This window comes from Euphorbia lathyris, chromosome 1 (genome assembly GCF_963576675.1).
Source record: "Euphorbia lathyris chromosome 1, ddEupLath1.1, whole genome shotgun sequence".
Taxonomy (NCBI): Eukaryota; Viridiplantae; Streptophyta; class Magnoliopsida; order Malpighiales; family Euphorbiaceae; genus Euphorbia; species Euphorbia lathyris.
The window spans coordinates 22,709,409-22,724,657 of record NC_088910.1 but is presented as its reverse complement, the minus strand read 5'-3'; positions in this window follow the sequence as shown (position 1 = coordinate 22,724,657).

Sequence of the window (15,249 nt, the reverse complement as noted above, 5' to 3'; positions counted from 1 at the left end):
TTCTTTGACAAGAAAACATGTTTTGATACATTTAGATTTATTGAAGAATTATGAGTTTTGGCATCGATTTATAGTGAAGTATCACAAGTTTAATATAGAGAAATAAACTTAATCCGTTATTTTTAGAGTTAATGTCTCAAAATAAGATATAAACTTGTTTATTTTGCATTGGACCACTTAATTTGTTAATTTGTTAACTCTAGATTCTTAACTTTAGAAAACCAATTTGGTAACAGTTAATTAAATAGATTGATGGAAAAGTCCCACAAATAATAAGTAAATCTAATTAAATAGTGTATATATATATATATATATATATATGAAAATATGCGGGCACTATGAAAATATGCGTGTGGTCTATATGTCCAGTATATGTGCAGTAGTGTTGAATGTACAACTGCAATACTTGTATAGTCAGAGATGGATGCATGTATGTATTGATGTAGCTCAATATGGGACTGGACCGATCTGTTCTAGAAGGATTCATGGTGGACGTCTCATTGATCTTTCTATATGTAGAACTCTATTATCTCCAGACCTGATTTCATTATAGTAAACGATGTGGAATTTGGTTCACTTTAATATACGCCTAACATGTCCCTAACAGGATGCCAAATATGGTTATGTTGGGTGAATCGGTGAACACATCGTTGTAGATAAGTGAAGTAAAGGAATTATCACTTACCTAACGGTGAGCTGATATCACTGGCCACTTGATAAGTGGAACTGAAGAAGTGTATGACCATGCCCTGATAAGTGATAGCCTAGGATTCATAGACTGTATCAAAGGGTACAAACATAGTAAGATAAAAGGTGATACGAAAATCCCTTTCAGGGAACCTGTCTATCCTGCAGTCGGCTTCCTAGGTCTTAAGGACGGACCTTGAATAATTCTCGGTGGATGGAGCTTCGGAGCTTCTTCAATGGAGGTTGAAGGAGATGGAGAAGGTGGAGAGAATTCTTCAATGGTGAAAAGCTAAGGTAATTTACAATAATGAAAGATGACAATAATTCCTAACAAATGGAACTATTTATAATGAAAAACTAAAACCTATTCCTAATGGAAAACTAATTAATAAAACTTATTCCTAATAAAAGTCTAATTAATAAAAAGCTTTCCTAATGAAAGACTAATTAATAAAAAGCTTTCCTAACGAAAGACTAATTAATAAAGAGTTATTCTAATGGAAAAATAACTCTCCAATGATTATCTAATAAAAACTAATTTATCTTTGGGGATAAAAAATCTAATTATTTAAATAAAAAAAGCCCAAAGATAATCCCTAAAAATCTGTCAAGATATTCTGCATGACTTTTATTTGAATTTGATGCGCCGAGTGGGTCCTTGATTCTGATCCTTAAAAATCTCTACCTTTATCTCTAAAAATCTGCACATAATCTCATAAAATATTATTTAGATAATTCATCCGAAATTAATTAATTACCCTACCAAAAATCCTTTTTAATTACCAAGTCAAATTTGATTTATTTTTGGTAGGTTAATTTCTTAATTTTGGGTACAGATAAAGCTCAAAATAATAAATAGAGATTAATTTATTAAAAGTGACAAAATACTTGACAAAAGTTAGGAATATTTAATAAAAAGCTGAAAAGTAATTTAAAAACCTAAAATTGACAAAACAATAATAAATTGCTATTAAAGTAAATAAAAAGAAAAGAAAAGATACAAAATAGTCCCTAAAACCGTACTAAAATATAGGGGTTTTTGACCCCTATCATTCGGTCTATTAATAGTCGTCTTTGCAAGAGTAAAACCAGTAATCGTTTATATTCCGTGTCGTTTATCATAGGTTGTAACTTATCATCACCCGAAGAGGGGCTCGAAACACATGAAAATTTTCTCTAGTTTATAGTTGTTACCCAACCACTAAAGTATTCACCGCTTAAATAACGTGTAAAACTGAGTCGTCTAATACTTGTAGTTATAAATCCCGCGGATTCGATACCCGGTCTTAACCAGATTATTACTTGATACGACGGGGTACACTCGCCCCTACGTTGTAGCATCTAGTAGAGTCTAAGCATTTAGAGAGATCACATCCATAGCCCTAGCACACACTCATCGTTATATTTCATCACTCTACCGGATACGCATCAAGTTTTTGGCGCCGTTTCTGGGGATTTATAATTTCTTGCAATATTAGACAAAAACGTTTTATTGTTAGTTTAAGCATTCTTTTTGTATAAATTGTTTATATTACCTTCTAATAACAACATTCTTTGTGTACTTAAAATTTTGTTATCTACTTTTTTATTTTATGTGCACCCGATCTCGGAGTGATACTCTCGTTCCTATTGATCTTGAAATCGAACGTACTCTTTGTAGGATTCGGAGAGAGAAAATTGCCAACCTCAACAATGAAGTTAACCAACCCGAGGCCAACCAAAGGCCGCCTATTCAACCCGTGAACAACAACCGCAATGGAGGAGGCAATGACACGCGATCGATGATGGAGATTCTTGCTCCGCATCGCCCTCAAAATCGCAATGGAATCGTCGCTCCCACCATTCCGGCCAACACATATGAAATAAAGACTAGCATGATCCAACTAATCCAACAACTTGGTCAATTCGGAAGGGAACTCCATGAGAACCCTAACGAACATCTCGATAAATTTCTTATGTGTGCCGACACTTCTCGGCAAAACGGTGTTCCGGTTCAGGCTGTACGACTAAAGTTGTTTCCTTTCTCTTTGACAGGACAAGCGTTGGAGTGGTTGCACTCGTTTGAGGCGGGATCAATTACATCATGGGAGGAGCTTGAGAAGGAGTTCCTTTCCTACTACTTCCCGCCGTCCAAAACGGTTAAGTTGAGGAACGATATCACGTCCTTTAGGCAACTTGAATGCGAGGCCCTTCACTCAGCTTGGGCTAGGTTTCGGAAGTTGCTCCGAAACTGCCCCCACCATGACATCCCTAAGCATGATTTGGTAAGTACCTTCTACCATGGTTTAACTCCCACTAATCGTGCAACCGTTGATTCCGCTGCAGGTGGGGATTTGTTTTGAAAATCGGCAAGCGAGGCTTATGAGCTCATCCACGAATTAGCTAGGAAAAGTGTCTAGTGGCAAGAAGATCGGCTTGCCGGACCCTTGATAGCGCGACGCCTAGTGGTAGAGTTTCTACGACGAAATGTATATATTATGAGTGCGGACTCTATGTCTATGAATGTGATCTTTATAAATTGCTCTTGACTCTACTTAGACGCTACGACTACTTAGGGGCAAGTGTACCCCGTCGTATCAAGTAATAATCCGATTAAGACCGGGTATCGAATCCACAGGATTTATAATTACAAGTATTAGACGACTCGGTTTCGTATGTTATTTAAGCGACGATTACTTTGGGATGAAGTAAGACACAACTACACACTATTCCTAACTATTGGCGACACAGATTTATGTAGCTAAAACCCTATGAAGTGGGATGAATATCGATAAGTTATAACCACGATAAATAATGACTCTAAATGTTTACGGATAATAATTTACTCTTGCAAAGACGACTAAGTATAGTAGGACCGACCCGTGAAGCACTTAGACTACGTAATTCCTAGTCAAGGCGTGTCTAATGCGGGGGAATTAAAAACTAGGGCCCGTAAGTTCCGTGGTTTGTCAATTCCTACGGTTTCCGGTTTGTCACTTCCGATAGGGCAACACCTATATAACTCCCTAAGGATAGCCCGAATGGCGTCGGAAATCGCGTTCTCCTACACAATAGTCAATTATCAATATCAAAACAAGTAGCAAACACTAACACGTAAAGGGAAATAGAGATTATAAATCATGAAATTATAAATATGAAATGTATATAAATGGAATACAACCAAGCCTAGTACATAGGAAGAGTACAAGCTAATTAGCACGTAAAAGGGGAGAATCCGCCCTTGAAACTAGCTAACCGGACTCAAAGACATCTCCTAGGTCGTGGAGGTGGAACTCTCGAGCTTGGTGACGAATGGTGGAGCGGAACTTTGATGGAATGCCGAAACAACTGAACAAGCTCTCGAGGTGGAGAGTTTAGCTACAAAAACTGAATCTATACTACAACAAGTAATAAAACAAGTATAGTTGCTCTCTAGTATGTAATTATCTCTTGGTTGGTTTCAAATGAAGTTCAAGAGCTTCCTATTTATAGACATCAAGCAAGGGCAAGTTTGTAATTTCACAAAGTACAAGTACGGAGCAACATTATTTGGTGCAGAAATCCCATGATACGCCCCGCGTGAAGTGGTCTACGCCCCACGTAAATGCCCATTCCGTCAGAAATCTCCTACATGTGGACCAATTCGTTGTCTTGTTGTCTCAAGCACGCCCTGCGTAAAAGGTTGTACGCCCCGCGTGTTTGAGTCTCTGAAGTTTTATTGCTTGAATTGGGGCTTTTACGCCGTGCGTAGCTGAAGTACGCCCCACATAAAAGAGTCTCTGAGTTTTTATCATTGAAGAATTGCTTGGTACGCCTCGCGTGTATGGTTATACGCCCCGCGTACGAAGAGTTGACTCAAGGGGACAGTGCAGTCTGACTTTCAGGATTAGGCCAATTATTGCCGACATGTGTCATACGCCCCATGTATTCTGAGTCAATTCCACATGGCTCCTGCGGATAAGGCAGTTATTGCTGACACATGTTTCACGCCCCGCGTAAAGGATTATACGCCCCGCGTATTTGAGTAGATTTTTGCTCCTTGCTCGTACCTGAAATACAAATCTTACGAGCCGAGTTAGCTTGACGTTTTTATTTTCTTTATTTTATCAAAACACTTTATTTTTGTAATTAAACTTATTTATTTTATCCAAAATCAACCCGTAAATCACTCTAAAAGATAGGGGTAAAATACCCCTATCAAACCTCCTCGGACTTTAAAGTTTTACTTGTCCTCAAGTAAAAGAAATCGAAAGACAAGGGATTGAGAAAATTAAGAAACAAACCGAAGGTTGGTTTTGTCAAGTGCTTGATTTCAAAGTTATGGTTTTGTGCAAAGGTTTCGGTAAGTACCTACGCAAACAATTGAGTACGAAACTTGCTTGAAACCTCCATGATCAAGATTTAATAGGCAATATTAACGGGGGTTGATTATCTTTTGAGAACCCGATAGTATCTCACCAAGAGATTTCGCTCTTACGCTCAATTTTAGGTGGGTCGGTGTTTTAGCACTCTTCTTTGCACTTACTTGAGATCATGTTGAATTTGCATTTTCATCCGGGTTTTTCCTCCTAAAATATGGTTAAGCAACATTAAAAATGAACCCGGAGGGGGGTTGTAATGTGGGTGGCTTCTTTAGTGGTTAGTTTAAAGAAACTCGAGTTCAAAAATACCGTTTTGTGATTGCACCGTATCATTGTTTATTTCGGCCTTGGCGAATTTTACAAAATATACTTCAAAATTGCTCGGGTGGAGCTTGAGAATGCCTTTTTATTTTTATTGTATCCTTTGTTTTGATAGAGGCACAAAAACAAAATTTTGAGAACTTATGGTGCTCATTTGCTAAGGTCGTGACTTATTTCGGGTAATTTGGGTGCAATTTGATTATGTCGGTAATTGAACAAGAGGAAAAATGGTTAAATGTTAAGAGGGTATTAACAAAAAAAGTTGGTTAATAGGCTCGAAGGGGTTTCCTAATGTTTAATAAAAACGAGAAAAATAAATTAAGAAAAATTAGCCTAAGTGGGTTCGGTTTATCATCTATTGCCTTTTTACCACAAATAAGTGTACTTAACCCGGTATTGGATGCAAATTCTATGAGTCGAGTGAAGTCAAAGCTCTCGAAAAATTGTGAAAGAATTTAGAGTTCTCGTACGAACTCTTTTAGGCTCAAGAATACCTCACAAAGATTCGGGTTTAAATTGTGTACTATCAAGTCTTCGCTAAATTCTCAACTATCCCGTTTTTATTGCATTTTTAAAGTTTATTATGGAGATAACATTTGGGTTAAGACTCAATGTCTTAGTTTAGTACTAATTCTAAGTTTTGCACAAATTCCCTAACTTTAAGATCAAGACTAAAATCTCTTAATTGAATCATTCATTTATGTTCCGACGCTTTTATTTTTTTGATGACAAATAACGGAACTTTAATTAATTTCCGAAGGAGGGATGGCGTGTCGGGAAAATTTTAAAGAGTCAATAAATGAGTTTAATTATTTTGTTGTTATTTTTATTTTTGTTTTTGGTAGTGCAAACCAAACTAAAAGTGCGGGGTTGCACGGCCCTCCGCGTTATTTAAAATGACGCCTATTCCAAGGGCATCGCAAAAAAGAAGTTAAAACAAAAACAAAAATAAAGTAAGAATAAGGAAAAGAAGAAGACCCTTAGTGGTCAGGGGCCCTACGCGAGGCGTGCCCAGGGGGGCGCCCCGCGTAGGGTAGCATTTGTAATGCGTTTTGAGTCAGAGACTCAAATACGCGGGGCGTAATAGGGAGGGCGCCCCGCGTAAGGGGGTGTGTTTATTGTTTTTGGAGTCAGAGACTCAAATACGCGGGGCGCAGGAACAGGGCGGAAGTTGAAGAGTGCGGCCAACTGGATCTGCCCCCCTCCATTTGGAAAGTGAAATGGTGTTGGAGCCATTGAGTGTCAATGGAGAAGGGGCGGTTGTGGAGGCGGAAGTTGAAGAGTGCGGCTCCGGGGACGTTGTTGGAGGTGAGGGTGGTGTAGAACTCAAGGACCAAGGAGGGGTACACGTGGTATTCTTTATTATAGATGTCATACCACCCGAGGGCACGAAGACGAGCTTTAAAAGGCGTGCCGAGATCGTGTTGATCGAGCACGCTACGTGGGATATATGGAAGCTCCATGATGGTGGCGGCACAAAGGTCTTCGTACCGGGTGGCCTCCTCCTCGGTGAGAAGGTGAAAAGGGGCCCGGTATAGGTGGGTGAGGGGGGGTGTTTCCTCCCATTCGGGAGGTGGAGGTGATTGTTGGTTTTGTGCGGAATGGGAGGATCGGGCCCGAGTGGACCGTGGGGGGCGTATGTCGGCGGCTCTTTTTCGTGCCATGACAATAGTAAGGAAGGGAGGAGAAGTAGAAGGAGTGGTAGATGAGTGTTGGGGAAGAGTTGGGTTAATAAGTAGAGAAAAAGAGGGAAAAAAGGAAGGATATTTATAGGGAGGAAGTGGGGATCCAAGTGAAACTCGGATCCCTAGGAGGGGTACGCGCGGCGTGAAGCTGCCACGCCACGCGTATCCCATCTTTTGGAGCGCTAATTACATAATGGGGGTGCAATACGTGGGACGTACATGGGGGTACGCCACGCGTAATGCACCTCCTGCCCTTTTGGATGGAAGAAAAAGGCAGGGACGCGGGGCGTACAAGGGGGTACGCCGCGCGTAAAGACGGATTGTGAAGAATCTTTTTCGGTTTTTTTTTTGAGATGTATTTTGAATATTTTTTTGGAGTTTTAATTCATGATATTATTAATGAGGTGTTAATGTTTTTATGGTTTTTATGTTTAATTAATTTTTTGGGTGTTTTAATTTTAAAATTAAGAGGGTAGTTAATGTTAATTTATTGTGGAGGGAAGTTAAAGATTTGAATTTGAAAGGGTGGAAGTTGATTGGATGGAAGAAGAGGTGGAGTGGAGAAGTGGGAAAGATTTTTGGGGAAGAGGAGTGATGGGAAGTTATGACAAAAGAAAGGCTGCCATGGGGAGCTGTGATTCACAACTCCCCGAGGATACGCGCGGCGTACCCTAGGGTACGCCCCGCGTGTCCTCTATGTGGCACTTATTGGGATTAATCGTGAGATACGCGGGGCGTATGGGGTTATGCGTCCCGCGTACCTTAAAATTTTTTGGATTAATGTGGGATTTGATTTTCTTTTGATTTTTTTTTTTTTTACAAATAATAAAAACTAGGCTAAAAATAAAATAAAAGCAAAAAATCAAAATACAAACGAAAATAAAATGTAGAACAATTACTTAAAAAGGAAAAAATAAAGAGAAGAGAAAAGAACAAAAATTTATAATTCATATAAACAAAAAGATTCGAGTAATTCAAACCGATGCTACGTTTATAGTCGAAGTAGCTCGACTTTCTCACGCTGCGGGTTAGGGCAAGATGTCCGGGTTGGAACTTGACGGGTCCGAACTCCTATTGTTGAGGAGCGTTATTACTTGTCCGGATTCCCTATTCTTACCCCGCGGGTTCTGTTCGGTGTTCGCCGGGAGAGTCCCTAGTGGCCTTTCTTATTGTTGACGGTTTAGGTGGGCCACCTGGCGGCTAAGATCCCTACAAAACACTTCGCTATCGGAAAGACGGGTTAATATGTCCTTCAACAAGGACGTGACCGATTGGTCGTGTACATTGTTGGAAGGTGGAGCGTTCCGATTACCGGGCGCGGCTTGTGATTGCCCGAGCCCGTTTTCCCAAAATTCTTGCTCAAAGCCGGATGGGGGCCTCAACACGTTATTATTATTGCCATATAATAAGTTCGGGTGTTGGTACCGAGGCCTCCATCCGCCGTTATTATTATTATTATTATGGTGAGAATAGGAGTTCGGATGAGAATTATACCTTTGGTTGCCTCCTATATAACTTACGTTTTCGGCATCGCCGGTAAAAGGGCTACCGGCTTGGCAATTAAACGCATCATGATCTCCACCACAGTGAGTGCACATCAGGACCTGCACACTTTTATTGAGGCTCAATTGGGCGATCAACGAGTCAAGTTTCTTGTTCATTTCCGCTATGGAGCTTTTCGGAGCCTCTTTCTCCACAGCGAACGTCTAGTGTCGCGACGGGCCGGCAAGCCGATCCTCTTGCCATTGCACACTTTTCCTTGCGAGCTCATGAATGAGCTTGTAGGCCTCACTAGCTGACTTCCGAAATAGATCCCCACCTGCAGCGGAATCAACAGTCGCACGGTTAATGGGGGTTAACCCATGGTAAAAAGTGCTTACCAAGTCGTGCTTTGGGATGTCATGGTGGGGGCAGTTTCGGAGCAACTTTCGGAACCTAGCCCAAGCTGCGTGAAGGGCCTCGCATTCCAACTGCTTGAAGGATGTGATATCGGTCCGTAACTTGACTGTTTTGGACGGCGAAAAATAGTAGGAAAGGAACTCCTTTTTGAGCTCTTCCCATGACGTGATGGATCCCGCCTCTAATGAGTGTAGCCATTCCAACGCCTATCCTGTCAATGAAAAAGGAAAAAATTTTAGTCTCACAGCCTCAACGGGAACACCATTTTACCGAGAGGTATCGGCACACATAAGAAATTTATCCAAATGTTCGTTGGGGTTCTCATGGAGTTCCCCTCCGAATTGACCACATTGTTGTATCAGTTGGATCATGCTGGTCTTGATCTCGTATGTGTTGGTCGGGATTGTGGGAGCGACAATACCATTACGATTCTAGGGGCGATGCGGAGCGAGGATTTCCACCATCGAACGCGTATCATTTCCCTCGCGGATGTTGTTTACGTGTGGCCTTTGGTTTCCGTCGGGTTGGTTGACCTCGGCGTTGGGGTTTTCCATTCTCTCTTTTCGAATCCTACAAAGACTACGTTCAATTTCGAGATCAATAGGAATAAGAGAATCACTTTTCGATCGGGTGTGCATAAAGTAAAAAGAAGTATAAAAGGTTATCAACAAGAAAGAATAATGTTAGTCAAGGTATATATAAACAATTTATACAAAAAGAATGCTTAAACTAACAATGAAACATTTTTGTCTAATATTGTAGGAGATTATAAATCCCCGGCAACGGTGCCAAAAACTTGATAGCGCGACGCCTAGTGGTAGAGTTTCTACGACGAAATGTATATATTATGAGTGCGGACTCTATGTCTATGAATGTGATCTTTATAAATTGCTCTTGACTCTACTTAGACGCTACGACTACTTAGGGGCAAGTGTACCCTGTCGTATCAAGTAATAATCCGGTTAAGACTGGGTATCGAATCCACGGGATTTATAATTACAAGTATTAGACGACTCAGTTTCGTATGTTATTTAAGCGACGATTACTTTGGGATGAAGTAAGACACAACTACACACTATTCCTAACTATTGGCGACATAGATTTATGTAGCTAAAACCCTATGAAGTGGGATGAATATCGATAAGTTATAACCACGATAAATAATGACTCTAAATGTTTATGGATAATAATTTACTCTTGCAAAGACGACTAAGTATAGTAGGACCGACCCGTGAAGCACTTAGACTACGTAATTCCTAGTCAAGACGTGTCTAATGCGGGGGAATTAGAAACTAGGGCCCGTAAGTTCCGTGGTTTGTCAATTCCTACGGTTTCCGGTTTGTCACTTCCAGTAGGGCAACACCTATATAACTCCCTAAGGATAGCCCGAATGGCGTCGGAAATCGCGTTCTCCTACACAATAATCAATTATCAATATCAAAAAAAGTAGCAAACACTAACACGTAAAGGGAAATAGAGATTATAAATCATGAAATTATAAATATGAAATGTATATAAATGGAATACAACCAAGCCTAGTACATAGGAAGAGTACAAGCTAATTAGCACGTAAAAGGGGAGAATCCGCCCTTGAAACTAGCTAACCGGACTCAAAGCCGTCCCCTAGGTCGTGGAGGTGGAACTCTCGAGCTTGGTGACGAATGGTGGAGCGGAACTTCGATGGAATGCCAAAACAACCGAACAAGCTCTCGAGGTGGAGAGTTTAGCTACAAAAACTGAATCTATACTACAACAAGTAACAAAACAAGTATACTTGCTCTCTAGTATGTAATTATCTCTTGGTTGGTTTCAAATGAAGTTCAAGAGCTTCATATTTATAGACATCAAGCAAGGGCAAGTTTGTAATTTCACAAAGTACAAGTATTGAGCAACATTATTTGGTGCAGAAATCCCATGATACGCCCCACGTGAAGTGGTCTACGCCCCGCGTAAATGCCGATTCCGTCAGAAATCTCCTGCATGTGGACCAATTCGTTGTCTTGTTGTCTCAAGCACGCCCTGCGTAAAAGGTTGTACGCCCCGCGTGTTTGAGTCTCTGAAGTTTTATTGCTTGAATTGGGGCTTTTACGCCGTGCGTAGCTGAAGTACGCCCCGCGTAAAAGAGTCTCTGAGTTTTTATCATTAAAGAATTGCTTGGTACGCCTCGCGTGTATGGTTATACGCCCCGCGTACGAAGAGTTGACTCAGGGGGCCAGTGCAGTCTGACTTTCAGGATTAGGCCAATTATTGCCGACATGTGTCATACACCCCGCGTAAAGTGGCATACGCCCCGCGTATTCTGAGTCAATTCCACATGGCTCCTGCGGATAAGGCAATTATTGCTGACACATGTTTCACGCCCCGCGTCAAGGATTATACGCCCCCCGTATTTGAGTAGATTTTTGCTCCTTGCTCGTACCTGAAATACAAATCTTGCGAGCCGAGTTAGCTTGACGTTTTTATTTTCTAAACTAGACAAAAGCATGGAAAATTAACAGAAAGTACGAGATTTATTTTTATTTCTTTATTTTATCAAAACACTTTATTTTTGTAATTAAACTTATTTATTTTATCCAAAATCAACCCGTAAATCACGCTAAAAGATAGGGGTAGAATACCCCTATCAACCCTCGCGACATCAAACATTTGCCGTGGAAGACGAGGCTCCCAAGATCTCCATGGTTGAGATGAATAAAAAGCTAGACGCCTTAATGGCCCAAATGAGCCTCAAGAATACAGCACAGGTCCTGATGTGCTCGCATTGCGGTGGTGACCACCATGGTAAAGATTGTCAAGCCGGAAGCCCTTTTACCGGCGATGCCGAGAGCGTAAGTTATGTAAGGGGGAAACCAAGGTACAATTTTAATTATAACTCCTACCATAACTCGAATGCTTATCACCACCGTAATAATAATAACAACGGATGGAGGCCTCAACACCAACACCTGAATTTGTCTTATGGCAACAATCAGAATGTGTTGAAGCCCCCATCCGGATTCCATAATGAATACAAGGAGCAAGGTTTGGGCCAATCCCCCAACGCCCAAGGAGGACAAAGTTCTCAACCTCCTAGCAATGCGCAAGACTCTACGGTAATTAATCTCCTTAAGGAAATATCTTCCCGTCTTGTTGACAATGAGGCTTTTTGCAGGGATTTGGGACATCAAGTGGCCCAATTGAATCACCAACAACAAGAGAGACAACATGGGTCTCTCTCGACTAACACCGAACAAAACTCGAGGCCCAATAACTGGGAGACCGCACAAGTAATAACTCTCCGTAGTGGTAAGGGTTTGGAACCACCGGTTCCGAAGGCGATTCCAACCGCTCCAAAGGTAAGTGACGAACCAGAAGTGGTAAGCAACCCCGGTTCGGATCCGAAACCCATGACTTCCTCGGATAAGAATGAGAATGTGTGTGATCCAATTGGGGCTTACGTACCGAAGCTCCCTTTTCCGCAACGACTTAAAAAGGAAAAATTGGATCACCAATATGGCAAGTTTTTGGAAATCTTTAAGAAACTTCACATTAACATCCTGTTTGCGGAGGCATTGGAACAAATGCCCACCTATGCAAAGTTTCTTAAAGAAATCCTCGCCAAAAAGAGGAAGTTAGAACACAATGAAATGGTAGCACTAACGGAGGAATGCTCCGCAATTATAACGAATAAACTCCCGCCTAAACTCAAAGATTTAGGAAGTTTTTCTATCCCATGCACGATTGGTAATATTGAGTTTAGTAGAGCTTTATGTGATTTAGGTGCTAGTATCAATCTAATGCCTTTGTCTGTTTTTAGGAAGCTCGGCTTGGGAGAGCTAAAGCCTACCAATATGACGCTTCAATTGGCCGATAGATCCATTGCCCGGCCAAAAGGAGTTGTGGAGGATGTCTTAGTGAAAGTGGACAAGTTCATTTTCCCCGCCGATTTTTTGGTGCTCGACATGGCGAAAGAAGATTCGGTACCGATCCTCCTAGGACGACCATTTCTTGCAACGGGTAGGACTCTCATTGATGTCCACGAAGGTAAGCTTATTCTATGGTTGCAAGATGAGGAGGTAGTGTTTAACGTATACAACTCCATGAAATTCCCGTCTCATACCATGGAGGATTGTAACTTTTTAAATTCCGTAGACTCTATTGATCTGTTTGTTGAGGATTTTTGTGATAGGTCTTCCGTGGAATCCTTTTCGGATACAAATGGTAATGAGAATTTGGATGAGGAGCCATTGAAAAAACCGTTTGAATACTCCTCCAAGATAGAACAATGTCTGTTGGCAAGGAGCCGGTTCGAGGGTTTGGACCGGGATAGCAAAGCAAAACCAAAGTCGTCTCTCGAAGAGCCTCCGACTTTGGAACTTAAACCCTTGCCTCCTAATTTGAAATATGTGTTTTTGTAACCTCCTAGTTTCTTACTCGTTGTTATATCTTCACTTTTGACAGAGGAAATGGAGGAAGCATTAATTGCGGAATTACAAAAACACAAAGGCGCATTTGGATGAACCATTCACGACATTAAAGGGATTAGCCCCACCATTTGCACACACCGCATCTTTATGGAGGACGAAGTCAAACCCTCCGTGCAGCCGCAACGACGACTTAACCCCAACATGAAAGAGGTAGTGAAGGCCGAGGTAATCAAACTCCTCGACGCAGGTATAAGATAGTCCATGGGTTAGTCCGGTCTAATGCGTTCCCAAAAAAGGGGGCACTACGGTAACGGAAAATGATCAAGGGGAATTAATTCCCACAAGAAAAGTAACAGGGTGACAAGTATGCATTGATTATAGGAAACTTAATGAAGCCATCCGAAAAGATCATTTTCCCTTGCCGTTCATTGACCAAATGTTGGAAAGAATGGCGGGACACAAATTCTTTTGTACCCTCGATGGCCTATTCAGCTATATGCAAATCCCCGTTGATCCTTCGGATCAAGAAAAAACGACATTTACGTGTCCGTATGGGATGTTTGCATATAGGCAGATGTCGTTTGGGCTTTGTAACGCCCCCGCCGCCTTTCAATGGTGCATGACGGCTATATTCTCCGAGATGATTGAGGATTTCATGGAAGTCTTCATGGACGATTTTTTGGTTTTTGGGTCATCCTTTGAAATTTGTCTAAGCAATCTTGATAAGGTCCTTCAACGTTGTGAGGACACTAATCTCGCTCTTAGTTGGGAAAAGTATCAGTTTATGGCTCAAGATTGTATCGTGTTAGGACACAAAGTGTACGGGGAGGGAATCGCGGTCGATCCGGCCAAGGTTGAGGTAATTGAGAAATTGCCTCCACCAATCAATGTTAAAGGGATCTGGAGTTTCTTAGGTCATGCGGGGTTCTATAGGCGATTCATTAAAGATTTCTCTAAAATAGCAACCCCCTTGACCCAACTCCTCTTAAAGGATGCGAAATTTAGTTTTTCTTCCGAATGTTTAATTGCATTTAACACGCTTAAGGAAAAACTAGTTAACACACCCATCATGGTGAAACCCGATTGGAATCTCCCCTTTGAACTAATGTGTGATGCGAGTGATTTGGCTGTAAGTGCTTGTTTGGGCCAACGGATGGATAAACTTTTCCGCCCAATTTTTTATGCGAGCAAAACTCTCAACGAGGCCCAACAAAACTATTCCATTACGGCAAAAGAGATGCGTGCGGTAGTTTTTGCTTTCGATAAATTTAGATCATATCTTGTGTTATCAAAAATTATCGTATACACTGACCACGCAGCTCTTAAGTACTTAATGACTAAGCAGGATTCCAAACCACGGTTGATACGATGGATTCTCCTCCTACAAGAATTCGACATCGAAATCAGAGATAAAAAAGGAGTGGAGAATGTCGTGGCCGACCATCTTTCCCGGTTGCAAAGCGAGCAAGCCGAATCTCCGGAATTTGTGGAGATCAAGGAGACCTTTCCCGACGAGACACTCTATGCGGTAACACCTCTACCTTGGTATGCCGACATGGAAAACTACAAGGCCGGTAATATTCTTCCCCCGCACCTTACCTACGAGCAACGTAAGAAGTTCTTTCACGACGCTAAGCACTATTTTTGGGAAGAACCCTATTTGTTTAAATCTTGTGCTGATAATATTATTCGTAGGTGCATACCGGAAGAGGAGGTAAATCATGTATTACAAATGTGTCATACCTAAGAGCCGGGGGGCCATTTTGGCCTAAGTCGAACTATGGCAAAGGTTTTGCAATGCGGCTTTTATTGGCCTACCATGTCCAAGGATTCCCAAGACTTTGTCAAATCATGTGACGCTTGTCAACGGAGCGGGAACATCTCCCGTAAACATGAAATGCTCCAACAAGG